Source organism: Ursus arctos, unplaced genomic scaffold (assembly GCF_023065955.2).
Source record: "Ursus arctos isolate Adak ecotype North America unplaced genomic scaffold, UrsArc2.0 scaffold_21, whole genome shotgun sequence".
NCBI classification, from domain to species: domain Eukaryota; kingdom Metazoa; phylum Chordata; class Mammalia; order Carnivora; family Ursidae; genus Ursus; species Ursus arctos.
In genome coordinates, this window is record NW_026622886.1 from 39,693,073 (window position 1) to 39,719,381 (window position 26,309).

A 26,309-nucleotide genomic window follows, 5' to 3' on the forward strand; every position below is an offset into this window, starting at 1 on the left:
TTGGATATTTGAATCACCTGGCTTATCCTCAGCGTGATTTTTCAACAGGTGCCTAGCTTCCTGCTGCAGGTCTGCATATGGCCCGTGCTTGGGGATCCAGTTTCTGTTCAAAACTTGAGTGGCAGGTCTAAACTGGACTGAATCTTTTTGCCGGTGTTTGGTCTTTGATCTTCTGTCACAGGAAGGGTGCCCGCTCTGACCTCCTCTGTGTCCTGGCTTGCTCCTTTCTAGCTCCCTCCCCCCTTCCCCCACCCTGTCCAGGTACGCTGTAGGGCCAGTGCTCCAAGTGGAGGACCCCAAACTCTTGCTTAAAAAAACTGCCCTTCTAGCCAATCTGACCTAGAATCCCTGTTTGTATTTATTTATTTATTTATTTATTTATTTGTATTTATTTATTTATTTATTTAAAGATTCTATTTATTTGAGAGAGAAAACACACACAAGCACACAGCAGGGTGGGGGCAGGGCAACTGGATCTCAGGACCCAGGGATCCATGACCTGAGCTGAAGGCAGACACTTAACCAACTGAGCCACCCAGGCGCCCCTAGAATCCCTGTTTAGATGCAGCCTCCTCCCGCAGCATAATTCTCCAGCACCGTACTTAGTGTTATAGTTGAGCTCAAATACATTTTCCTGTCACAAACAGGACACGAAAGTGCCATTCTTCCAAGAATCATTAGGAGATGTAATGTACTTAATTTATTCTTTAGTTTAATAGTTTTGCTCTTTTATTAAGTAATGATGAACAAGATAAATGAGGAAGAAGATAAATGAAGAATATGGTGCATTGGGGGCATTGTACAGGAATATTAGGGGAAAATTAAGCTGAGAGTTTTAATACATTCAGTTTCTACATTAATTTGTCAGTTCTATCCATCGAGCACTTTTGCATGCTCTATTTAATTTCCATAAATGTATTCTGCAGTGTAGGAAACCTGGACAGAGGGTCTCCTGCATTATGTGACTTCTCTGGTGTAAACCTTATCAGTTCCCCTCCAGTTCTATGCCTCGGCAATCCCAAATGCCAAGTCAAATATGCCGTGCTCTTTCCTACTTCTGATTCTTCTCTCATTGTGCCTGAAATAGTGCCTGTTCTCATTCCAACCTCTAACTGTTGATCTAGTCGTTTCTACCAATCCTTTACATTTCCATCCAGCAAGGTGGAGAAACGTCCCTAAACCTTATGTCCAGGTAAAGTACCCCCCTTATGTGCTCTAGTAACCAGAGCTTCCCAGGGTGCCCACCTAGGAGGGTGCTAAAACAGCCCTGGAAACTCAACTTCTACATACCTGGGGAGATGGAAATCGGTTTCGGGTCTACTGTAGTAAACAACACTTTTGAGTGGAACACTTTAATTTTTTAATTTTTTTAATTTTTATTTTTTAAGATTTTATTTATTTTGAGAGAGAGAGGGAGAGAGTGAGTGAACGAGAGAGTGCACCAACAGGAGGGGAGGGGCAGAGGCAGAGGGAGAAGCAGACTCCCCGCTGAGCAGGGAGCGGATGTGGGATTCAATCCCAGGACCCTGGGATCATGACCTGAGCCGAAGGCAGACGCTTAGCCTACCCGACTGAGCCACCCAGGCGCCCCAGAGAGAGAGAATCTTAAACAGACTCCCTGCTGAGCACGGAGCCAGGGGTGGGGCTCCATACCAGCACCCTGAGATCTCAACCTGCGCCGAAATGAAGAGTCAGCCGCTCAACCAACTGAGCTACCCAGACGCCCCATTATTATATTATTCTTTTAAAAAACAATTTAAAAATCAACTTTTCCCTATCCCTCACTGAATACATGTAAAGTAATGTCAAGCTAAGAGCCTCTCAGGAAGCCCCCTTCTCGTTCTTGCCGTGCCCGTGGCATTTTGTACTTCTGATGACACGGGACAGGATGTGAATTGTCTGTCTACTTCTTTGTCTGTCTCTCTCCCAGTGGACTGTGAACTCTTAAGGGCACTGATTCTTCACTGCTGTCTGCCAGGCCCAGGTGCAATGCTAACAGAATTGCTGCTCAATCAGTATTTGTTGAACGGGTAGGTGGCTGGCTGGGTATAGCGTAGGGTGATGTCCTCAAAGCAGCCAGCTAAGCGGTGCCGAAAGTCCAGCCCCTAGGTTTCTGTCATTGACTTCTCTCATCCTTCTTCCTCCTAACAAAATCTCAAGGGGCTGCTTAAGTAACAGGCTGCATAGGGCATATGCTCCAATGGCAAACCTCATCCACAGCTCTTGGCCCCTAAGGAAGAGCTCTCTGGGAGGTTCCCGGAGACTTGGGTCACCCTGCTGGGTGATTTTGGAGAGAAAGGGTAGAGGTGCTCTCATTTATTCATGATCTGCCATGTGCTTAGAACCATGTTAGGTACTTGCACATATAATGTTCTCACCTCGTTCTTACGACCATACTGTAAGGTAGGTATTATTATACCCGCGTATACAGATGGGAAAAATGGAGTTCCGGAGCAATGACGGACCTTGACCAACTTACAGGCAGCAAGAGGTGGCGCCCGGGCTTCCTCTAGGGCTGTCTGGCACCGATGCCCAAGCACGCTCTTTCTACACGTACTCCATGCTCAGACAGAATGCTGTGACCTGAAAGGAACTCTAGAGGTTGTCCACGTAATGCAACTTTTGCAATTAAAATAATTTTTAAAAAAAAAAAAAGAACTTTGGAACATTCCTCTTGCCAAATAGGATTCTGCAAATCATGATTTTGCCAAGACAAACAAAGAATGCTCAATTACCCTTTAAGTCTATAATTGAGCAACTCTTAAACTTAGCCAGGAACATTTTTGGCCCCAGTGGATGAGTGAGGCAGCCTGCCCTGCCACTCTGCACACCTAGGGCATACATTCTGGCTCCGCTCTCCATAACGTAGGGATGACTTTTGTTTGTCTCCAAGGATAACTCACTGACCGGCTTCACCAGTCTTCAGTGCTGCCACCCGAATCATCTCAGTGAATCCTAACTGTGACCCTAGCGAGAATGTACTATAAGTAACCCCATTTGATCTTCAGGAAAACAATAACTTCCTCACAGAGACTCCACTGGTCAACAGGGTTTGGGATCCCGATCAGTGGGAATCCAGAATCCGTGTTTTTACCACACCTTGCTGAGCTTGCCCTGCAGGCCAGGCAGCAGTCAAGACAAGAGGAACCAGCCCCCCTGCGCTCTGAACAGCTCACATTATCGCCTCCCGCGGGGCAGCATTTCCTGTTGTCCTGAGACCAGGCGGTAGCTGCGACTAGCAGGCTCATCTCCAGAATCACAAATCCCTTTCATAATTAGAAAAGATTTCCTTTGTCTGGATTTTTTTGTAAGATACTTTCCTTGGAAAGACTCCTTTTGTTGAGCAAAGGCAGAGAATTCTTTCTGTTTTCAATGTGGGCTCTTGGAAGAAAAAAAAAAGCAGTTACCTAGTAGCTCGAGTGTAGGAGCAGAATGGTTGAGGTTGCAGCCATTTTGGGGAGTTCTCAGTGAACAAGATCTATTTGGCGAGATTTATGTCCTGCCTAGAACTTCGCAACAAATGATTCATTTGTTCTTAAATTATGAGGATTTATTTCTTAGGTAACACAAATATAAACAGACAGTAGAAAACACCCTCAGGACTGAACTAGAGGAGTAAGTGGTATGTGTAAACAGCTGCCGGAGAAACTTCTTGAAATTCTGTTTATGATCACCTCCTTCTGGGAGATGCGGAAAGGAAAGCAGATGTCAGCCTGTGGAATATTTTACAGAGGATTGTTTATGATTATGTCACCCTGAGTAGAAGGAATGTAAAAGAGACACTTGATGTTCCTTTGGAAGGTGGGGTGAGGGGGGGCTAATCTGGCCTTGGTGAGCAAGATTGGACCACGCGGACTACTGAGCCAAGAGCAATTAGAGGAGGGGGATTAGTGAGAAACTGGCCCTGCTCATATGGATAGGACGGGGTATGCGTGTGTGCATGTGTGTGTGTGTGTGCACACGCATGCATTAGTGCACTAAGTCCTAAGCAAAGACTCTCCCCTTTGGAGGCACGTGTTCTGCAGTGACATCTACCAAGGTCTGACTTGACCCTTTACAATTTCCCGAGAAATTGTAGAAAAAGCAACCAAGAATAGGGACTCTATCCGTGACCCCCTAAGAGGGTCACTAATAGCACATCTATCCCTTGGAAGAATACCCAGGCTGGAGGGGCATCCTTGCAGCCAAAGGTCATGGAACGTGTATGAGGGGAGGGGTTGTGAGTGAACAGGGCACGGTGCCAAATGCTTCCTATGACACCTCTGAGCCTGTCACTTTTCTCTTTTTAAACAGTCTTGTACTTATTAGATCTTACTACATGGGTGGGCTGAGGAGGATTTTTTGTTATCTATTTCCTTCTACAAAAACGTCTCCAGCTAACTCAGAGATGCCATTGGCAATGTAGCACTAGACAAGTCAGGAGACTGCCCGCTTTCTGCCTCGGCTACTAACGAGCTCTGTGACCTTGAGCAAGTGGCTTCAACTCTGGGCTTCAGATGTGTTATCAGTAAAAGGAATAGACTGGTAAAAAGATGATTTCTAAGGTCCTTGTCAATGCTAAAATTTACAGGGCCAACTTTCCTATAAAATTCAAGGCTTTTTGTGTCTGTTCATATGTTGTGTTTTGGTTTTTTTTTTCATTTAAAATCACTTTCTTTAATATACCAGAAACACATGAGACACAAAGAAAGCCCAAGAAAATGCTCAGTCCCTGAGTTGGTGGTTTGAGGTGGGGTGAGGGGGCGGTGGGCAAAGACATCAAGCCTTCTAGTCTCCCAGGGAAAGAAGGGATTGAGAGGACACAACATCTCTAGGCCCCTGGTGAACCCAGTGCGGAGGCTACGCACAGTCTAGTTCTCCACCAAGTTCGGGAGGTACTGATTTTCCTAGTCCTGGCTCTGGCCCTGCTCCCATACTCAGCCTCCAGTTTTCAAAAGTCATCCAGTTCCCAGAATGGCCCCTTCCTTTCGTTCCCTAGCAATTACGCTTAGAACCTGACGATCAGGGAGTCTCAGGGTCTTTCAAGGGCTAGTCCAAGCCCTAGCTGGCCAAGGGGTTTCTGAGGGCTGTCCTGCTTCCTCCTTGGAGAATACCTGCTTGGAGGGGAGCTCACTCTGGCTCCCGGGGGGCATCCGGTCCTTAAGGGAAAACTGGGTGCCCAGAGGCAAGTTCAGTTCAGAAGGTGAAGTTGCCTGCAGGGACAGAACAGGCTCTGGGGGAAGATTCAACTTGGGGGCTTCGGCCTCAAATACTTCACCCAGCGGTTTCACCAGTCGGCTTGAGGGCTCTCTGCTGCTGGTCTTCACAGGTGTCCTTGCAATGCCAAGGGTAGGAGAGTGGGGATCTGGGTCTTGGGCCTAATTAGGACCCTCCAGCTGCTCCCCGGCTGGTTGGTTTGGCTGTGGAGAGCTCTCCGGCTGGGTGGGAGCGCACAGAATGCTGGCACCAGGTGAACGGGGGTGCACCACTCGAGCCAGAAGCTTGTTTTCTGGCAGAGGGCACACGGGAGTGACTAGGACATGCTTGGCTGAGCCCATCTGAACCAGGAGGACTCAGGTGGAGCAGGGCCTGGCCTGGGGTGAGGAGGGGTTGCTGGGCCCCCATTCCTCTTCTGGGTGCACAGCAGTTCGAGCTTCAGCTCCCAACACTGAGTTTCAAAACCTCGAATGTTGTATTTCAGTGTCCCCAAATGTAACTTGGTAAAGGATTAGTGATTGGGTTGTGGTGGAAAATATGGGCCTGCAATGGATGGTTTCAGCCTGGAAGATTTCCCCACCTCCTTTCACGGTGCCTAGCAATAAGGAAGTTTCTACATTCTGTAAGCTGAGCTTTGACAAGTCTACACCTACGTTCTTAAAAGAAACATTTGTGGAGGATTCCTGAGATTATTCCTTCAAGATCACTTTATTCCTTTCAAATGCAACCTTTATTAAGTAGTCTCATCGCCTTGGATCCTCACTGAGATCTTACTGCATTTTAAGGAAATATGATACTGAGTGAAACCTAACCCTGTATGATCACTCATCTCACGTCATCATAACTTACCTGTTTTCCAAACCGCCTTGCCAGCTCAGCGGTGCGCCCTTGAAGGTAGAAATCGTGTTTGATTTATTTTTCCATTCCCTCCTGCTGAGTTTAGCCTTCTGACTCAAGAGTTACCTTTTGAATGAAAGATAATTAATTCATCACGGTCAACCCAGGAGTTACAACTGGGATTTGGCGCACTACCTTCGTGCACTGTTAAGAAGGGCGAGTGGCATGGGATTCATGAGGTTCACCTGAAAGCCTTCTCGGGCTCCTCCTCGTCCCTCCTCATTCACACAGTCTGTGGCAATGGGATGGTTCTATTTCAAAAAGGGTGGCCCCAGATGATTGTAATATGCACATTTCCCATCTTCCCAAGGGAAAAAGAAACACACAAAAGTTGCGCATTTCCCAGGTGTCCCTACTGAGGGCTCTGGGCTCTCTGGCTCCTAGGCTGCTGGAAGACACTATAGCCAAATTATGGAAGCAGCCCAAGTGTCCATCGACTGATGGATGGATAAAGCAGACGTGGTGTGTGTACGAACTCTTTGCAACGATGTGGATGGAGCTAGAGAGTATTATACTAAGTAAAATAAGTCAGAGAAAGACAAATACCGGATGATTTCACGCATATGTGGAATTTATTGAGCAAAGGGAAAAAAGAGAGAGAGGCAAACCAAGAAACAGACTCTTCACTGTAGAGAACAGAGGGTTACCAGAGAGGAGGCCCGTGGGGGGAGGGGGGTGAAATAGGTGATGGGGGTTAAGGAGTGCACTTGTTGTGATGAATGTCGTATGGAAGTGTCGAATCATTGTGTTGTAGACTTGAAACTAATATTACACTGTATATTAGTTAACTGGAATTAAAATAAAAACTTAAAAAAAGAGAGAGATGCAGGGTGGTACAATGCTTTGGGGAGGAGTGGAGACAGCCTCTTTCCCACTGTACGTCGGAGCAGAGAGAGGGAACATAATATGCCCTTCTCTGAGTGCCTGCTCCCCTCTCAACGGGCAAGGAAACTGTACACGTCCAACCGAAGTCTCACGACCAGGAATGAACATGTCTTCAAGGTCAGTTTGTGATGCAGCCGACAGAGACATACTAAGAAAAAGGGGAGTAGAGAATGATTTCATAAAAATAAGTCCTACCCACCTGCCTTTCAAACATCAAATAATATAGAGCTGTTCACAAAGAAACCTTGCCAAGAGAAGAAAATTTCAAATATTTGGAAATATTAAACCAAAGCAATGAAATGGCGTGAAGTAGAAATGTTTGGATTAAGCATTAATTGGAAACAAACCAGAACATCCATTAATGTTACGGAAGTTTGAGATCTTCAGTTCAAATACCGCCTCTGGGAGGGCTTTCCTGAACCCTGATTTAAAGCAGCCTCCTGGAGAGAAGGAAGGAAGGAAGGAAGGAAGGAAGGAAGGAAGGAAGGAAGGGAGGGAGGGAGGGAGGGAGGGAGGGAGGGAGGGAGGAAGGGAGGGAGGGAGGGAGGAAGGGGGGGGAGAAAGAAAAGAAAAGAAAGAAAAGAAAGAAAGAAGAAAGAGAGGAGAGAAAGAGGGAGGGAGAGAGAGAAAGAAAGAAGCCTCATGGTCACTGTTTCATGTCACCTACCTCATCATATTGTCCTGTTTCATCTTTTTCCACAGCACACATTATCTGAAATTATCCTGTTTTCTGTAGAACGTCCTTACGTGTAGGCATCCTGTCTTATTTTCTCCTGTGCCCCAGCTCCCTAGGCAGCTGCTCGGTAAGGATTTGTTGACTAGATGACAGAATGAATATTGGGCTCATTGGAGATAGTTCCTTTCAAGATGGTAAAACAGAAAAAACACACAAAAAAACAAACAACAACAACAACAAAAATCTCTCTGGGATTTGTCTCTGAAGAATACTTGGAGAGTGTCCTTAGCGTGGTGGCTGATGGCACAGGACGGCAAGTCAGACTGCTCGGCTGTGTCTCCTGCAGAACCCAGAAATCACCCACTCACCATCTTGTGAGTCAGAGTTTCAAAATTTAGTTCAAGTTTGTGCCCACAGTTTTGAGAACACATTATTTGGAAAACACTCATGCACCGCGTCCCAGATTGTAGCAGAATGAGATTGAGCTTGAGGATGAACTAACGAGGTTCTTTATTAAAACAAATTCCGGGCTTAAGGAACGTCTATACTTACTAACCTCAAAAACATTTTTTTCTTCTGTCTTCCACAATAACAAAGATACTGACATCTTCATACACTCACACGTGCCACATGGTTTGTTCTCTTGGCTGTTCTATGCAACACTGCAGAAGGCCGATGCCAGATATTAGCTCGGGTTCAAATTCTGCCACTCGCTGACTTGAGTAAATCACGAGTCCTACTTCATCTGTTAAAAATTAAAGAAGCGATAATACCCACCGACATTCTTGGCCCCTGCCCCAGGCCCGGGGAGCTAGTAGACGCCAGGGATATTTCGCCTGTGAAAGCGCTTAGTAATATGTCAACTGCGGAGGGTTGTAAGGGTATTACCTATTCTTTACATAGACGATGGAAGAATGTAAGCATGTTATTGAAGCTGGTGTCTGTCTTGTTCAGAGGAAGGAATGAACACCAAGGGTCACATCACCCTGACACAGCTGGACCGGCCAAGGAACCTGGAGGAATGCAACCTCGCTGGTTTCACATGAAGAATCAAGATATTTTTCAGAATCCGGGTCTCTTGAGATGCAAAAGGCCTCTGAGGGACCAAAGTGGCAGCAGAGCACCTGCTAGGCTGACCTCATGGGCTTCTAATCAGTGGCTTCCACCTTCTCAAGAGACCCCTGCCCCAAATTTTGCGCTTAAAAACCCTGACTTGTTCGGGATTTTTGAGCATTAGCTCTCTGTTCTCCTGGGTGGTGTTCCACCAATAAATCCTCTCTCTCTCTTCACCGCAGACATTCGGTGTCAGGTTTTGGCTTGCTGCGCCTCCGGTGGATGGACTCTCATTTGGTTCCATTACATTATGACTTTGTGACTGATGGGAAGTGTAATTATATTTCGGTGATTAGAGTGAAACACTCAGCTGCCTGCACTAGACACACTGTTGGCCTTCAAGATCAAATGAAGTGGTAAGTGCAAGAAATAATAATAGACTAGAAGCTGAAGTTATGGAGCCATTTCTGTGCTAACTGGGCCAGATCTCAGCAGTGTGTTTATCAGAAATTTAGCAACTGGAATAGATATCTAGAAATCTAATTATATGGTCTCTTATCTGCAGTAAGAGCCACTAAGTTGGAAAATTATCTCCGGATCCCACCTACTTATTCATTGACATTCGAATAGGTAAATCTTTTTCTACTCCACCCTCTCTCACCCAGCTCATCAAGATTACCTTCTTATATTTAAAAAAACCTGCTTTCTTCCTGAAAACTTCCTTTTCTGAACTACAAATCTTCATAGGTTAGGAACTAATAGGCTAAAATGTTAACAGTGGTTACCTGTGGGTGACAGAATTATAAGTAACATTTTCTTATTATATTTTTCTGTCCTTACCAAATTTTTCATAATGAGCATTTATTCTTTTCATACTAAGAGAGAAACAAGGAAACAGGTTTATTTAGGCAACACTACCCAATGAGTATAATATTAATGCTTGGCAATATCCTGCAAGGAATAAGATACAATATAAATTTGGGAAATACTAGACACTATCTCCTTTTGGGAGAGTCCCAAAACACAATAGTATATTAAACATTTGCAAGATCCTCCAAAATAAGAAGCCTGCTTCACTTAGTTTAATTCTGCACTTTCCAACATTTTTCGTAAAAGATGTTTTTCATGCAAAATCTGTAACAATTTTGTGGAACTAGTAATCCACAGGATATCTTTTTGGGAAACACAGGCAATTGAGTACAACTTTATTTTTTGAGCAAGAGGATGACGTGGGTTTTCTCACCGAGGGTCTGAGGATCCCTAGAGGGTCCACAAGTAGGCTTTAGGCAGGTGCCACAAACCCCAGAAGTTCTTTGCACAATACCGAGTATATGTACATATGTGTGCTTTCTTCCTGGGGGAGATGGTCCCTAACACTCATTAGATTCTCAGGCATCCACATCCTGAAAAGATAAAGGACCATGGACATAGAGTAAAATCAGCTTCTTGACATTTGTCACTCTTGGCTAATTAACACTTTGCCTTCAAAACAGAAAAAAATCAAGAAATCTGTTGCCATATTTTGCAAAAACAAAACGAAGCAAATAGGCTGTCCAATTAAAGGTGACTCTCAGATGCACAGTGGAAAATTTTTTAGTTTAAGAATACTCCATGCAATATCTGGGACATCTTTATACTAAAAAATTATTTCTTGTTTATCTGAAATTAAAATTAAACTGGGTGTCGAGGCGTCTGGGTGGCTCAGTCGGTTGAGTGTCTGCCTTCAGCTCAGGTCATGATCCCAGGGCCCTGGGATTAAGCCCAACATGGGCTCCCTGCTCAGTGGGGAGCCTGCTTCTCCCTCCCCCTCTGCCTGCTGCTCCCCCTGCTTGTGCTCTCTCTGTCAAATAAATAAATAAAATCTTTAAAAAAGTTTTAAAAATTAAAGTAGGTATCCTGTATTTTATCTCACCATCTTAGTTAACTCAAATGTATTAATGCTGGGGCTATGGAGCAACCATCAGAAATGCCTTTGTACTCTATGTTTGACCCATGGGACAGGAACACCAACATCACCTGGAAACTTACTAGAAATGCAGATCCCCAGGTGAAGTGTTCGCATGTTAAAGTCTGAGAAGCCGAGATATGAAGAATTCCTGACCTCGTGGTTGTCAACCTTGGCTGCACACTGGAATCACCTGGAAGCTTTAAAAATACACATGCTGGGCTCACTCCCAGGGCATCAGATTTAGTTGAGCTGAATGACAATGTGGTCATTAATATTTTTTACTATCCGCTGTCTCCACCCCAAATGATTCTAATGTGTAGCTGTGATATTGTGATTTATAATAAATATATATTTGGTTATCCAGACCATCAAAATATATTTCTCATATATATATTTGGTCTTGTCTATGGCTCCTGGCTCACAGCTCCTAAAGCCCTTGCAATTTCTCAAGCAATAAGAGCAATGGGAGCATCTTGTGTTGTAGTTGGTCCCTTGACCCGAAATTGATTCAGAGCCCTCAGGGGAAAATTGTGTCTTGTTATTCCTAACAAACCCCCTTCCACCTGAACTGGGTTTTTGTTAATGAAGTGACTTGGCCCGCACCTAAGGATGGGGGCTGGTTGCCAGGAGAACCAACCATGTGATTGGAGGGTTGGAACTTTCAGTCTCACCCCCCAATCACCAATGGCCAATGATTCAATCAATCACACCTATGTTGTGAAGCCTCCATAAAAATCCAGAAGATGAGGGTGTGAAGAATTCCTGGGCTGGTGAACGTGTGTGGAAGTCCGAGGAGAGCGGGAGCCTGAGAGCGTGCAAGCTCTGTGCGCTTTCCCTGTTCTTTGCCCTCTGCATCTCTTCCACCAGCTGTTTCCCAGTTATATTTTTTCAAAACAAACCAGTAATGTGGTAAGTAAAATGTTTCTCTGAGTTCTGTGAGCTGCTCTAGCAAGTGAATTAAACATGAAGAGGGGGTGTGGGAATCCGGCTTAGAATGAGTTGGTCGGAAGTACAAGTAACAACCGAGACTTTCGACTGGCATCTGAAGTGGGGGGAGGGGGACAACCTTGTAGGACTGAACTCCTAACCTGCGGGATAGGACACTCTCTCCAAGTAGTGTCAGAATTGAGTCGAATTGTAGGACACCCAGGTGGTGTCAGAGAATTCTGCTGCTGAGGAGGAACCTCCCCACCCCACCCCCACATCAGAATTAGATGTAGAACCTTTAGGAGCCAAGGTGGCATCCTTACGTAAAGTCAGGGACGCAGCCAAGGTGAGGACCTTACCAGAACTACTTGTGGGGAGCTTCCCGCCATACATTTCTGTGCCTGACTAGGTCTGTTAAATCAAAATTTCCAGGTACGGTTGCGATTTCAGAAAGTATCGGGTACAATTCTGCTATATATGCCCCAGTTGAGAACCATCAATGTTTCGGACGATGTAAAATGGGATTCTCCAGCTTCTATCCAGCCACCAACTTATTGGGAGAAGAGGGTTTACCCACAGGAGCTCAGCATTCAACGTAGGTTAGGCTTGGTTTTCCTCCTGGTCTCCTGGCACCCACAGAAGCAGAGGTGGCGGGACTCAGAAGAGCAGGCAGGATGGCCTATGCCCATCAGAGGGAGTTTTAAGAATGTTCTAATTTCTATGGAGAGCTGCTGAGCTGTCCGAGGATGAAGGTGTTCACTGTCTCTTACCAGATTAAGTCATTTGTTTCGGCTCTTAACATGTGAAATGGCATCCCACACGCCCATTTAGAACACTAAATGAATTAGGAAAAGAGTTCTAGCAGAAGCAGGGAATGATTTAAATAATTCTGAGTTATATTATGCAGTGCAGGTGGCGGCTTGTTTGCCTGCTGATAATGTAAAACCCAGCTGCAGAGAATGACAGAAAGGACTTGTCAGGTGTGTTGGATCCCTGGGCTGAAAAATGGGCTAACCGGCAGCAGTTAAATTACCTCCTCCTTTTCTCTGGCACATGGTAATTGAGTGCAAAGCTTGATAAGAGGCAGGCAGAATTTTCAAAAAAAAAAAAAAAAAAAACTAAACTAAATTAAATCCTATGGGCTTCGTCTGAGGTTTGAGCCTGCAAAATGTCTTTGTCTTTTAGTTTTGCATCTTCTTTTAGAAGAAAATGAGTATCAACGGGTTTTCTCAGCCTTGGATTTATTTTCCCAGTAATTCAAAGGAATCAAGAAATGCTTGGTTTCCTTGGGGGAGGATGAGAAATGGGAATACATTAAGAGCCAGGACAGTATCTTTAAATGAAGCAAATAGGTCTGTTTCTGGGCTGATGACCATTTGGTAGCCTGAAGGCTTACTGGCAAGTTCATCCGGTCGATGACGTCGACACAAAGCAGCTAGTGGGGTAACTAGCTCAGAATAGACAAGCCAGCGTTCTTCTTTTTCAGAAGTTCAGAGTGGGTCTCCTTCAGGGCTGAAATGTTTGAGGAGTTTATTCAGGACAATGCATTGTTTTACTGTCTTTATATTGTAGTAAGCCCTAGAATGTGGCATGCATACGGTTCATTGGCGATCTTATTAAAATGCAGTTTCTGACGGAGTAAATCTGGTGGGGCCTGAGGCTGTGCGTTTCTGACAAGCTCCCAGCTGAGGCCGATGCTGCCGGCTCGCCGAGCTCACTTGGAATAGCGAGGCTGTAAGGACTTCAGCTGGGTGGACCAGTCAGGGTTTTCTGGAGACAGAAACAAGTAGATACAGATACACACACGTGTGTGTGTGTGTGTGTGTGTGTGTGTGTGTGTGTGTGTTGAGAAAGTGGTATTTATTTTAAGGAACTGGTTCCTGTGATTGTGGGGGTGGGCAAGTCCGAAGTCTGTAGGACACACAGGCTGGAAACTCAGGTGGGAGTTATCTGCTACAGTCTTGAAGCAGAATTTCTTTGCCAAGAAACCTTAGTTTTTGCACTCGAGGCCTTCCAACTGATTACATGAGGCCCACCCACATTATTGAAGGTAATCTCCTGAGGTCAACTGATTATAGACATTAAACACACACACACACACACACACACACACACACACACACACACACCCCCTTCACAGCCACACCTGTGTGTGATTAGTGTTTGATTAAACAGCTAGAGCCCAGCCAAGTTGACCTATAAAACTAACCATCACATCTTGGAACTCTTTCTTTAAAGGGCAGTTTCCACTTATGCTTAAAAAGCAGAATAGAGAAAGCAGAGAAGTGCTCTGGCTAAGTTATCGCTCGGGGTCCTGGAGCCTGGCCTCTCCTTCCTTGGGCTTCCTGCTTTTCCCAGCTCTGGCCTCCCCACCTCCCATCGTGAGAGAGCCCTAAGGAATGAAGTTTCAAGATCCCTGTCTATTTCTTCCCCCGTAAAATAGAGATAGTAGTACTTGGGATTAAATTAGATGATCTGAATAAAACCATTTAGCGAACACTTGGCACATTTGTAGGTGTCTTATACATGTTAGCTGCTTCTAGTGTTACCATCAGAACTATTGAAAAATAACCTTTCTTTCAAAGAAAAAAAAAAGCCCTAATCTTTCAGTAGAAGGCTCGGTGTATCCCAGTGAGCCTCTAAGATGTATTTCTGCTTCTCCACTTATGCTGCTCACCTGGTGGCAGAGTAGACCAGCTCCTTTCACCTTGGCCCCAGGTAAGCAGCTGCAGGGAAGATGAGTTTTATGGGCCCAGCCCTGGGACAGACTCAAAGAACGGAGGGAGAGAAGGTCAAAGGTTACTGCTTTGTTCTCTTGATGGCCTCATGTGGTCACACTTAAACTTCCAGGTCTCTTGACCAAGAGCATAAGGGTGGTTCCTCTCACTTGGTGGTGGGAGCAGGTAAACAGTAGCTCTTAACTTGAACTGCCAAGAAATCTCACTGCTGCTGCGGAACAATTTTCTGCTATGGGAAAAAATAACCGTTCTCTGAAGTTTCCGTAGAAATTAGAATGTGAAGAGCAAAAGAAGTGACCCTTGAGAATGCTGCTTCTGTGTACAGCTAATAGAGGGAATACAAATGTGTTTAAGAAAAGTCTGAGGGGCGCCTGGGTGGCTCAGTCGTTAAGCATCTGCCTTTGGCTCAGGGTGGGATCCCGGCGTTGTGGGATCGATCCCCACATCAGGCTCTTCCGCTATGAGCCTGCTTCTTCCTCTCCCGCTCCCCCTGCTGTGTTCCCTCTCTCGCTGGCTGTCTCTATCTCTGTCAAATGAATAAATAAAAATCTTAAAAAAAAAAAAAAAGTCTGAAGTTGATAAGCACCTCGAGTTTAAAAAATTACAAAGAGGGTTGCCTGGGTGGCTCAGTTGGTTAAGCATCTGCCTTTGGCTCAGGTCATGATCCTGGGGTCCTGGGATCCAGTCCCACATCGGGCTCCTTGCTCAGTGAGGAGCCTGCTTCTCCCTCTGCCTGCTGCTCCCCCTGCTTGTGCTCTCTCTCTCTCAAATAGAATCTTAAAGAAAAAACAAACAAAAACTTCAGAACTACAAAGAATTTTCCCTCTCTAAACACTGGGCTGACGAAACTTTTTTAACTTCAACTGCATGTTTTACAAAATCCTCCTGGAACTTGAAGGTATAGGCTTTCTGTTTGTCTCAACGACAAATACAAACAGTACATAGGCTTTGATTTGACAACTGGTGTTCGTGATGCACGGGAGAGACTAGCCTCCAGCTTCCCGCACGGAGCTGTACTCACCCTTGCAGGGAAAAACCCATGAAATCTTGGCTCCGTCAGTGAAGTGAGCAAATAGAACTTGAGGAGATGCTAGGAATAGTTGCTTTGAGGATGAAGTTACTAATTTCCTGGGCAGATTGTGGGGCGGTTACCCAAGCATTAAGTTCCTGGTCTATAAAATGTAATAACGCTGCTAAAATTTTGAGGATTAAAGAATACCAAATTCTAAGAGATTAAGCGAATCACATGGAATCCTCTTTAAACTGTCCTAGGGGCCAACTGGGCCGACTCCTATAGCTGCTTCACTGAGCAAGGTAACCTAAGTGGCTGTTCTCTGTAATCTAGCCTTAGGACCTACCTGATAGGGCTTTTTCCTAATAAACTGAGTAATTTTAGATTTACAAAAAAGTTGCAAAGATAGTGCAAAGTCTTCCTGAATACCCCTCTCCCAGTTTCCTCTATTTACATTTTTGCATTATCATGGTACATTCATCAAGTATCAAACTGACATTAGTACATTACCACGAAACTCCAGACTCCATTCGGATGTCCTTGGTTTTTCCATCAGCCTCCTTGGGTTCCAGGATCTATCCAGGAAACCATTCCACATTCCTTTGTCTTGTCTCCCCAGTGTCCTCTGGTTTGTGACCATTTCTTGATCTTCTTTCCCATGACCTTGACGATTTTGAGGAGTACGGCTCGGCGTCCTATAGGATGAACCCCTAGAGTCTAGGCTTGGTTGTCGTTTCTCTCAGGGTTCGACTGGGGTTACCCCATAGGGTTTTTACGGGGTTTTGAGAGAATCTAAAAGCACTCAGAACCCTTTTGGGTAAGTTTTCTTTATCCATGTGCATTTTTTTTTTCTTTTTAAGTAGGCTCCATGGCCAGTATGGAGCCCAACATGGGACTTGAACTCATGACCCCGAGATCAAGAGTCTGATGCTTAACTGACTGAGCCACCCAGGTGCCCCAAGCGAGGAGCACTTTTAACGCAGGAAGGCACAGCGGAGTTGTGGCTGGGAAGAGCTCCTCTGCAGCCTGGGTCCGAGTCCCCCCACCGCTGCTTTCTAGCTGTGTGACCCTGGACATGTCTTTAAACCTCTCAGTTTTCCTCCTCTACAGATAAGGATAATAGCCTTTGCCTCATAGGCTTTTGTGAGCATCGAATTGATACATAGGTGAGCTGATGTAAAGGGTTTATTGCCTTCTGGGCACCCGGTCAAGCAAGCTCCCTTTACTTTTTGCTCTTCATAGAGATAGTGTGGCGCCATCTCTTCCCTCTTCAGCGTGACTCTCCATCTTGGGGTAGCTGTTTGTCTACAGCAGGTGATGTCTGTAAGGGTGTGTTTGGAGGGTGCCCATCCGAAGTGTCCTTGGGCAGATTTCAGAATCCCAGCAGCTCCTTCAGCAGCTCCCACTCCAGAGAGAATTTTCTGCTTGCAGCTCCGCGCCGTCCAAGGGTGGCACCAGGTGACAGGTGGCGACAGCCCCCGGCCTTGCCGGGAGGGGCCGAATCAGGCACACAGAAGGAGCCTGGAGGTGGCTGTCTGTGGGGAGCAGGGCCTCCCGCAGCAGGTCGCAGAGCCTGGGCTAACGTCACGTCTGCTCATCGTCATGCAGGGCAGCTTTCAAGCAGGGCTCCCTTGTTCAGCTCGCAAGGGATGACTGGCGGTTACACCACAGTGTACTTCTAACTAAGCCTGGAACAAACTTCTAAAATTATGCAATTAAAGTCTTGACTAGAAGTCTGAGTGTATGATTTAACAAAGTGGATCAAAAGGGCTATTTAAAAAAAAAAATAGCAGAGGGAAAGAGTGAACGATAAGCCTGAGAAGAAAAAGAAAATTGAAACCAATAACCTCCCTCTCCCTGCTTCCTGCTGTCTCATTTCTGTGGTGCCTTTTTGTCTAGTCTTATTTGTCTCACTCATAGGCTAATCCCTCCCCGGGCAAGAAGGGTGTCACCTTGATTTCAGTGCAGCTTTAGCACGGAGCAATTCCTTAGATGTTTTTGTTTTTTGTTTTTGAAAAGAGCAAGAACGATCACCTCACACTTGCTCACATCCTAAGGACTCTTCTTGCCTCTTCATATTTGACTCCTTCATAAGACCATTTTGAGCTATGTTGTAAATGAAGATTTTAACCCTCCCAGATGTCTTATTAGGTGGGTGGCAGGTATTTCACAAATGCTGAGCACCTACTCTGGGCCAGGTGCTGTTCGAGGCACTCCGGAGCAGAGCAGACCGAGATCTATGCGTGTATGTGCTTCCATGGGGTGGGGAGCCACAGGCAGAGCATACAAGCACAGTGTGTAGCTGGTGAGCAGTGGGAAGCGCTGTGGGAAACTAGCAGAGGGGACCCTGGGAGTGGTCGGTGGGTTCTCCTTTCTTCCCATTCGTCAGCAGGGAGCTACATTCAGGACCAAGCACTCCCTTCTTTCCCTTACTTCCCCCAGTGTCTGCTCTAAGCTTTGTCTAGCGGTCTCTGGCCCTTTTCTTTCTTTTTTTTTTTTTTTTTTAAAGATGCCATTTAGTCATCTGACAGAGAGACAGCTAGTGAGAGAGGGAACACACACAGGGGGAGTGGAGAGGAAGAAGCAGGCTCCCAGCGGAGCAGGGAGCCCGATGTGGGGCTCGATCCCAGGACCCCCGGGATCACGCCCTGAGCCAAAGGCAGACGCTAAACGGCTGAGCCACCCAGGCGCCCCTCTGGCCCTTTTCTATATCCACTATAGACTAGGAAGAAGAGTAAATGCAGTTATGCACTTCCCTCTGGAGCCAAAGTGTCTGGAATCGGTCCCTAGCTCAGTGGCTTGCTTCTCTGTGACCTTGGGCCTATTCGCTTCTCTCTGCTTTGATTTCCCCATCTATAAAAGGTATGTACTTCACAGGGTGTGGAAAGGATTAAATGTGTTACTGTAAGGTGCTTAGTGCGATGTCCTAGCGCTCAGAGGTTGGCATTAAAAAAAAATAGTGGTGTCAGTGTGTTGTGGAGTGGGGGAGGGCTGTGAGTTGGAGAGTCTCTGCTCCTTAAGAAACGAGGGGCAGCATGAAGCACAGGATCCATTTCTATCCCTAAATACCCCTAAACACCCCTAAGCCCAGCTACATGGGGCTCCTTCCTTCAGGAATCCAAAATATGAAGATTCGTCTCCCACCTTATTCACTGAACAACTTTATGGAGACCTGCTAATACCATGTTGAAGGCCAGAGGCTGTGTCAAAAAGGACTAAGAATGCCCCTCCCCCGCCACCCCTTGGTTCATTCCCAGGAAACCTCTTCTCATCTTTGTTTTTTGTTTCTGTAAATTCTAATATTCTTTTTAGCTGAAGCTTAATCACACCAAAAAATGGGCGTTAGCTTTGTTGTACAGCTGTCTGAAACAGTCATCGCTTTGACCCTTTTTAGTCCTTGATTTTCTGACGTTTGGCTTCTGCTTTGTTACTACGAACAACCCCACTTCATATTCCACTTTCATAAAATAGCAAAACTTAAAATCCCAAGAGGGATGAAATGGGCCAGGCCATTTTAGGTTAGAGAAAATACTCCTGATTTTTGTGTATTCCTGGGGATTCCTATAAATTTGGGGTTCTCTAAAACAGAGAATGTGGTGGGTTGAAGGCATCAGTCAAAGGGGTGGCTAGAGAAATAGCCCAAATACCGCCAAATAAACTCACTATATCTAGGCAACTTTCCTGGGGTGGCTTATTTTCTGAGTGAGTCCCAAGGACTCTCCCATAGTAAATTATTAAACTCTGTGCAAGGACTGAGATAAAAGAAAAGAATGTTATGTAAAGTGGAAGGTCAAACACAATGCATCTCTGTGAGCTGGAAACCTCTTCTATCCTTCGTCAGGATGACAAGAACGAGGGGTTGGACAAACAGTCTAGTCCCAATGACTCCTTTTGTAGTACTCCAGTTATCACAAGGGCTGCCTTAACCTTGTCTCAAGTGCAGAAGGTCCTCTTCATCAGGGGGAGAATTAAGGAGCTCTGTGTTTTCAGACCAGGCTCTATAGTATCAGGTCAGTCTTTACTGGGAACCTTAAGTGACCTTGTACCCCAATTTCCAATTACTGAAACCCCTTGGTTTCTAATGTGAGACCCCAGTTCCTCCAAGACTGGGCCTTGACTTCTGGCTCCCATCCCCTCCCGAAGGCTGGTGTCCTGACCGTCTTCCAGAAAGATTTACATGTGATGTAGATTTCCGAGACTCTCACTGTTCTGCCCACCTGTCAGGACTTCCTCCTATCCTGGACCCCTCGGCCAACACTGCCATCTTGGGCCACCCGTTGCCCCTGAAATCTGCAGATAACACACTCTACATTCTGGACTTCTTGCACCTGTGTCTCAGCCCTTCCTGTTCCGGTTGATTCTGCTGTTCCCCAAGTTCCCATCCTGACCTGAGAACTGAAAGAGGTTGTAGAGGGCAAAAAGTAGGTTATATGTTAGACCTTCAGTTCTGATTCTGAATGTCAATGCTGCTTCCTGGGGCCATCGTGATCGTTGAATGAATGCATGCATCTAGGTGATACCTGAGATGAAACCTGAAGCATGAGACCTGGGGGAGGAATGGAGGCATTCCAGACAGAGGGACCATCAGGTAAAGAACGGACTCCAGTGTCCACTGCCTGGAGGGCCCTGGGTGTCCCTACGGGACCAAGGAAGTGGTCTTTTGCTGAGGACATCAGGGTCCTGGAATTCCAAGTTCAAAAAGGATCCCGGCACGAGCCTGCTCAGCCACATTTTGCCTCCCTTCCTTCCCAGCTGAACCTAGACATTTTTGATTAGGCTGTAAGGTGCTAATTAAAATCACTAAGTGAACCGCTTTCCGTTTACTCTTAATTTTCAAACACTACTGTACTGCTGCATACTAAATGTGTCAGATTAGCTCGGCTCTAAATTTTAATTTACTGCAATACTGAACTCCATTTATGTAAGTTCTCCTTCCCAGTGGGCTGTTCACATAGCAAGATGATATTTTGCAAGACTGTGAGCATTAAACAGGAGTCCTGTATTTAGCTACTTGTCTACTTACAAGTTTAACTCTTTGTAATCAAAAGTCCCATAAAATGCAGAGTGATACTTCTTTAATGTACATATCTAATTCCTATGCTTATTATCGCCTTTTCCCCAGGAGCATCTTAACTGACTATGTATCATTTTGTTTTTTCTTATGTGTATATTCTAGAATCTAATAAAGAGGGAATATTCAGGGAAAAGTTGAAGGTATTGATTATTTTCTAACTTAGCTCACATCTGGTAGACTTCACCATTAGCATTAAGGATTAATAAGCAAATGATGGCTTTACATTTCCCAACTTGTTTCTCATTCATCTCTATGCTTTAATCTGCATATTTGTGCTGCTACGGGATAAAAACTCACTTCTCACTCTGGTTCATGCAGGGGTCTAAGGACTCTTGGCTGTCAACAATACACGGCATGGAGCCCCTTGATAAAGCTGACCTCATCCGTCTCCAGTCAAATGGGTTATATCAGCCTTGGAATATGTGCAGTTGGTATGCTTTTGAGACAGTGATTGGATTCATATAATAAACCATGCGCTAGTGGGACATAAGAGATGAACAATAAATTGGGGAAAATAACTATATGTTGTACTGGCAGGCAAGGATTACTATCATTATATAAAGAATTATTTTGAGGATTCATTTATTCAGTTGGTCAGTCTTCATGCATTCATTAATTCAACAAAAGTCCACTAAGTGTATCTGTGCTGAATTATGTCCACCCTGCACCCCTTCCCCCCCACCAAAATTCATATGTTGAAATGCAAACTCCCAGTATCTTTTTTTTTTTTAAAGATTTTATTTTTATTTGTCGGAGGGAGAGCACAAGCAGGGGGAACAGCAGGCAGAGGGAGAAGCAGGCTACCTGCAGAGCAAGGAGCCCGATGTGGGGCTCGATCACTGGACCCTGGGATCATGACCTGAGCCGAAGGCAGACACTTAACCGACTGAGCCTCCCAGGCATCCCCTTCCAGTATCATTTCATAATGTGACTTTATTTTTGAGGTAGGTTCTTTACAAGGTAACCAAGTTAAAATGAAATCATTAGGTAGGCCCTAATCCAATACAGCTGGTATCCTTATAAAAAGGAAATTTGGACACAGAGATACACATACAGGGAAGATAATGTGAAGAGACATAAGATGGCCATCTACAAGCCAAGAAGAGAGACCTGCAACAGATCCCTCCCTCATGCCCTGCAGAAGAAACCAACCCTGTAGACACCTTGACCTTGGACTTCAAGCCCTCAGAACTGTGAGATAATCATTTTCTGTTGTTTAAACCACCCAGTCTGTGATCCTTTGTTAAGGCAGCCCTTGCAAATTAATACAAGCCCCACTTTGTGCGAGACACTGTTCTAGGTGCTTAGACTATGGCAATGAACAAAACCAACAGCATATGCTTTTCTGGAACTCACATTCTAACATGAAGAACAATCAAGAATATAAATAGATATAAAGTAATATGTTAAACCCAGATCTGTGCTTTGAGGAAATAGAAGGCAAGTTAAGGAGACGGTGATAGGATGTGTTATTTAGATTGAAGGGAAGCAGTTGAAGGAAAATTTTCCTGAGGTGATATCTGAGCAGAGACCTGAATGAAGTGAGAGAAAACTAGGTGTCTATCTGTGGAAAAATGATCCCTCGTGGAAGGAACAGCAAGCCCAAAGGCCCTGAGGCAGACATATGTTTGACCTTCTTGCTCCCTGACCATATTCTACATTTAAAGCACAGCAAGAGAGGAGGAAGAATGGCAGACAGTGGGGTCAAAGATGAAAGCCAGTGTCAGTAGCTATACGACCAAGCCCTGTAAGGGCTTTGGGTGTTACTGTGATGAGCCATCCGATGGTGTTAAACAGGGTAACAAGATCTGATTACTTCTTTTTAAGATTTATTTATTAAAGAGTATGTGAGTGCATGTGCGTGTGTGCAAGCAGGGGGAGGGGCAGAAGGAGAGGGAAAGAGAGAATCCCAAACAGGCCCCACGCTCAGCAGGGCTTGATCCCAGGACCCTGAGATCACGAGCCAAAATTGAGTCAGACATCTAACCAACTGAGCCTCCCAGGGGCCTGGATCTGACTACTTCATAAAGGCTTACTCTGGCCACTGAATGTAGAATAGATGGGAGGGACACAAGAAGAGGAGCAGGGAGACGAGTTATAGCAAAGGCTGTTGGAGTAATCCGGCAGAAATCCCAGTGGCAAGGAGCAACTTGGCAGCAGGAAGGAGAAACTCTTGGATCTATTTCATAGTTAGAAGCTTCGTGATTTACTGGTAGGTTGGATATGGGATGTTAGAGTCAAAGAAGACATCAAAGTTTTTGGCCTGAAAAACCACGTTGAGTCATGATGCTTGTTGGGATGAGGGACACTTAAAGGGGGGGAAATTGAGAGTTCTATTTTGGACGTGTTGGTTGGGAGGGGTCCATTGGACATACAAGAATTTAGGAGAGCGGTCTGAGATAGAGATGTAAATTGCTGAGTCTTTAGGATAAAAATGCCAGGTAAAGCCAAGATCCTGGCACCTAAAGAGTGACTGTAGAGAAGAAAGAGATCCAAGGCCTGAGCCCTGAGGATCCACAGAGAAATGAAAGAGGGGAGAACCCAGCAGAGAGTAAGTGGAGAGTAAGCGGCGCTGAGGGGAGAAGCAAGTTGTCCAGGAAATCAAGGGGGACGGCATTTCAGGGAAGAGGAGTGATAAACTCTGTCCATGGCGACTCGTGGGCTGAGTGAGATGAGGACTGAACTGCTCTTTGGTTTGGCAACTGGGAGACCATTGGTGACCTCAAGCAGGTTTTGGTAAAGTGGGGGAGATGACCACCTCATTGGCCTGGATTCCAGACATAATGGTTAGTGAAGGGGAGACAGCAAAATCTTTTCATCATTCTTCCAGGGATTTTCTACAAGGCAGAATGAAGCAGCAGAGAGGTGGGCTCTAGGGAGGTTTGCTGCTGTTGTTTGTGTAAAGCTGGGAGATAGTAAGTCTATGTTGATTTTATGTTGAAGGAAATCATCCAATAGAAAGGGGGAAATTGATGTAGGAATCAGGATTCTTGCACAGCTGGTGAGAGAGACGGAACCCATGCACAATTGAAAGGTTGGTCTTAATGTGGCCTCCTGGTCTTGTACATTTAGGGTGATTCACCCAGTGTTATAGGAGAGAAGGCAGGCTTATGAGAATAGATGGAGAAAGGCAGGGAGATGGACGGTTGGCTTTTCTCAGTGAAATAGGAAGTAAGGTGATGAGTGGAGGATAAGGAGAGAGGAGGGCACGTTGGGAAGTTTGAGGACTGGGGAAGATGTGAAATAGTCCTCTTAGGGAGTAGGTGAGTGGATGGACTCAGAATGTGTGTAGACTCTGACTGATGGGCTCCGCTGAGGTTTGAGATCCTAAATTTAAAGTAAGACTAGTTGCCATGGTTGTATGTTTTTTCTTCAGCTGTATCTGGCTACTTAGGTAGAAGCATATGAGTAGGGAATGACTTAGATTTCACCCGGGCTATGGTCTGAATTGGGTTTCCCCCCTCCCCCTACACCCAATTCATGTGCTGAAGTCTTAGCTCCTAATGTTACCGTCTTTGGAGGTAGGGCCTATAAGGAGGTAACAAATGTTAAGGGTGGGGACTTCATCCCATAGAACTGATGTCCTCCTAAGAAGAAGGGACAACCAAAAGTTCTCTGTGTGTGCACAGAAGAAAGGCCATGCGAGGACACAGGGAGATGGTGGCTGTTTGCAAGCCAGGAAGACAGCCCTTACGAGAAGCCAACCCTGACTGTACTTTGATCATGGACTCCTAGCCTTCAGAATGGAGGAAAACAAATTTCCACCCAGTCTGGAATTTTGGTAAGGCAGCCTGAGCAAACTAATTCAACTAGACATGCAGTTCTACCCGGCATCTACAGAAGATGGAACAAGGAATGATCATGGAGGTGGGTTGAATGAGAAAATGTAGAATGCTAAGCCTTCTGTGTGGAACATGGTGATTGCTCAACCACCCGTAGCTGCTGCTAGCTGCCTTCTAAGTGTGGCCTGCTGTCTGGTCCTGCTAGGACAGGTGCCACGTTAGGGCAGTCATGGAAGCAGTAAGGTGTTTGTCCTCAGGGAGCTCACAGTCAGGTGGATGAGACAGATACAGATAGTGTCAATACCATATTCAGTCCTGTCCTAAGAAATTGACCGCATTCTGGTCCAGGGAAAATGTCACAGAGAAGGTGACATTTGAGCTGAGCTGAGCACTGAAGCTGAGAAGGAGCTTGCCAGAAGAGAAGAGGCATTCTAGGCTGAGGGAACAGAAGGCTCCGAGGAGAAAAGGACACGAGAGAGAGGGAGCACTGCATTTACCAAGGCCTTAGTGCAGGAGGGAGGGACAGGGTGTGGTGGTGAGGAGGGAGTGAGGAGGCTGGTTGTAACCAGAATGTGAAAGGCCTAGAGTTGATCTTACAGTAAGCAGAGGAGTGATAAGGGAGCAATATTTGAAAGGGAACTCAAGGTAGGGGCCAATTAAAGGGGGAGATGTGTGGGAGAGGCAGGTGTAACAATTATCCCTAATTTTCTGGCTTGGATGACTGGGTGTATCATGATACAATCATAAGATAATAGGTGAAAGTCTTTCATGGGGATGGGGCCCGGCGGTTGGAATGGTGTTAATGAGTTCTGTTTTAGACCTGCTCAGTTTGAGGGGCCTGGAGATTTTAGCTGACAGTTAAAATACTGATTGCGTGCTTAGGGGAGAGCTCTAGGCTGGAAAAATGCATTTGATTCTTTCATACAGTAACTGAAGCCACGGGCATGGTTGGGAAAAAGACAGCTGTCACTTAACGGAGTCTTCATCCTACCCAAGCTCTACACTTGATGTGGGTTATGTCCTTGAATGCTGGCAACAGTTCCACTTAGCAGATACTATGGTTGTGTTTTCAGATGAATAATCTGAGGTTTAGAGCGAGACCGTCATCTGCCCAGATTCACATAGTTGATATGTGATTTTTGAACCCAAGTGGTCTGACCTAGTACCCTGCTCTCTGCACTTGGCCATGGAGAGCTCTATGTTTAAGGGGCAAGCAAAAGTGGGGTCTGGGTGGGAAATACTTAAAAAACGTATTTTAAATACTTTAAAAATTTGACAGAGCCAAGAAACCAGATGGAGAGCATCAAATGCTCAAAGGTATCCGAAGGGGGTCAGTGGAGATGAGCTCTCAATTTAAGCACAAATGGGATAAGAAGATCATGGATCCACTTCCTGAGGGCAGTCTTCATGAATAACAGGGGCAGAGGCTGACTGCAAGTGCTGAGGAGCGAATGGGGCCGTGTCTAATGGACAAGCCACACAGCGGATCGCATGGAATCCGCAGGTCTGAGGGAGCAGAAGCCTGGCCACCTGGACAGCTCTACAGGCGACAGCACAGGGGCAAACCTCCCTCTAGACCTCAGTCTGGCAGGCTCAGGAGTGGAGTTTGCCGGCACCGGGGCCCAAGCCTATGAGGATTTATGTTTAAAAACCAGAAGGCTGATTGATTAATTGGTACTGAGTAATAAACGACCAAGCAAGCCAGATGTTTGTGGTTTGCTAATGAGAGAATTATAGCTTGTAGGCAAAGGCTAATTATGATCAAAATGTTGCCAGGAAGCCTAACTCAGCAACAGGGTTCACCTGTGATATGACTGTGTCATCATCTGGGCTGCATCGTGTGCCCATCTCCACCGTGGGAGACACTTGCCTTACAGTTCAGGTGCTTATGTTTATGGCTGTGGCACCGTCTCCCTTGGGCAGCAATGGAGTCACATGGACAAATTTTATTTCTCTGGATTTTTCTTTACAAGCCATGCCATTCCTTTTGGAATGATCCCAAGTATGATCATTCTCATACTAGCCCCCTCCCATATTTGCCATATCCATATCCCACAGGTCTGTACTATTATTAGCTTAATTTCTAATAATTAACATAAAAATAGTAAAGCTATGTATTTT

General features: G+C 45.6%; 1 pseudogene; it reads right to left on the reverse strand.

Moving 5' to 3' along the window:
* Nucleotides 1-4,850: 4,850 nt before the first annotated feature.
* LOC113255911 (cell division cycle-associated protein 3-like) lies at nt 4,851-5,537 on the reverse strand (annotated as a pseudogene).
* Between the last annotated feature and the right edge of the window lie 20,772 nt (nt 5,538-26,309).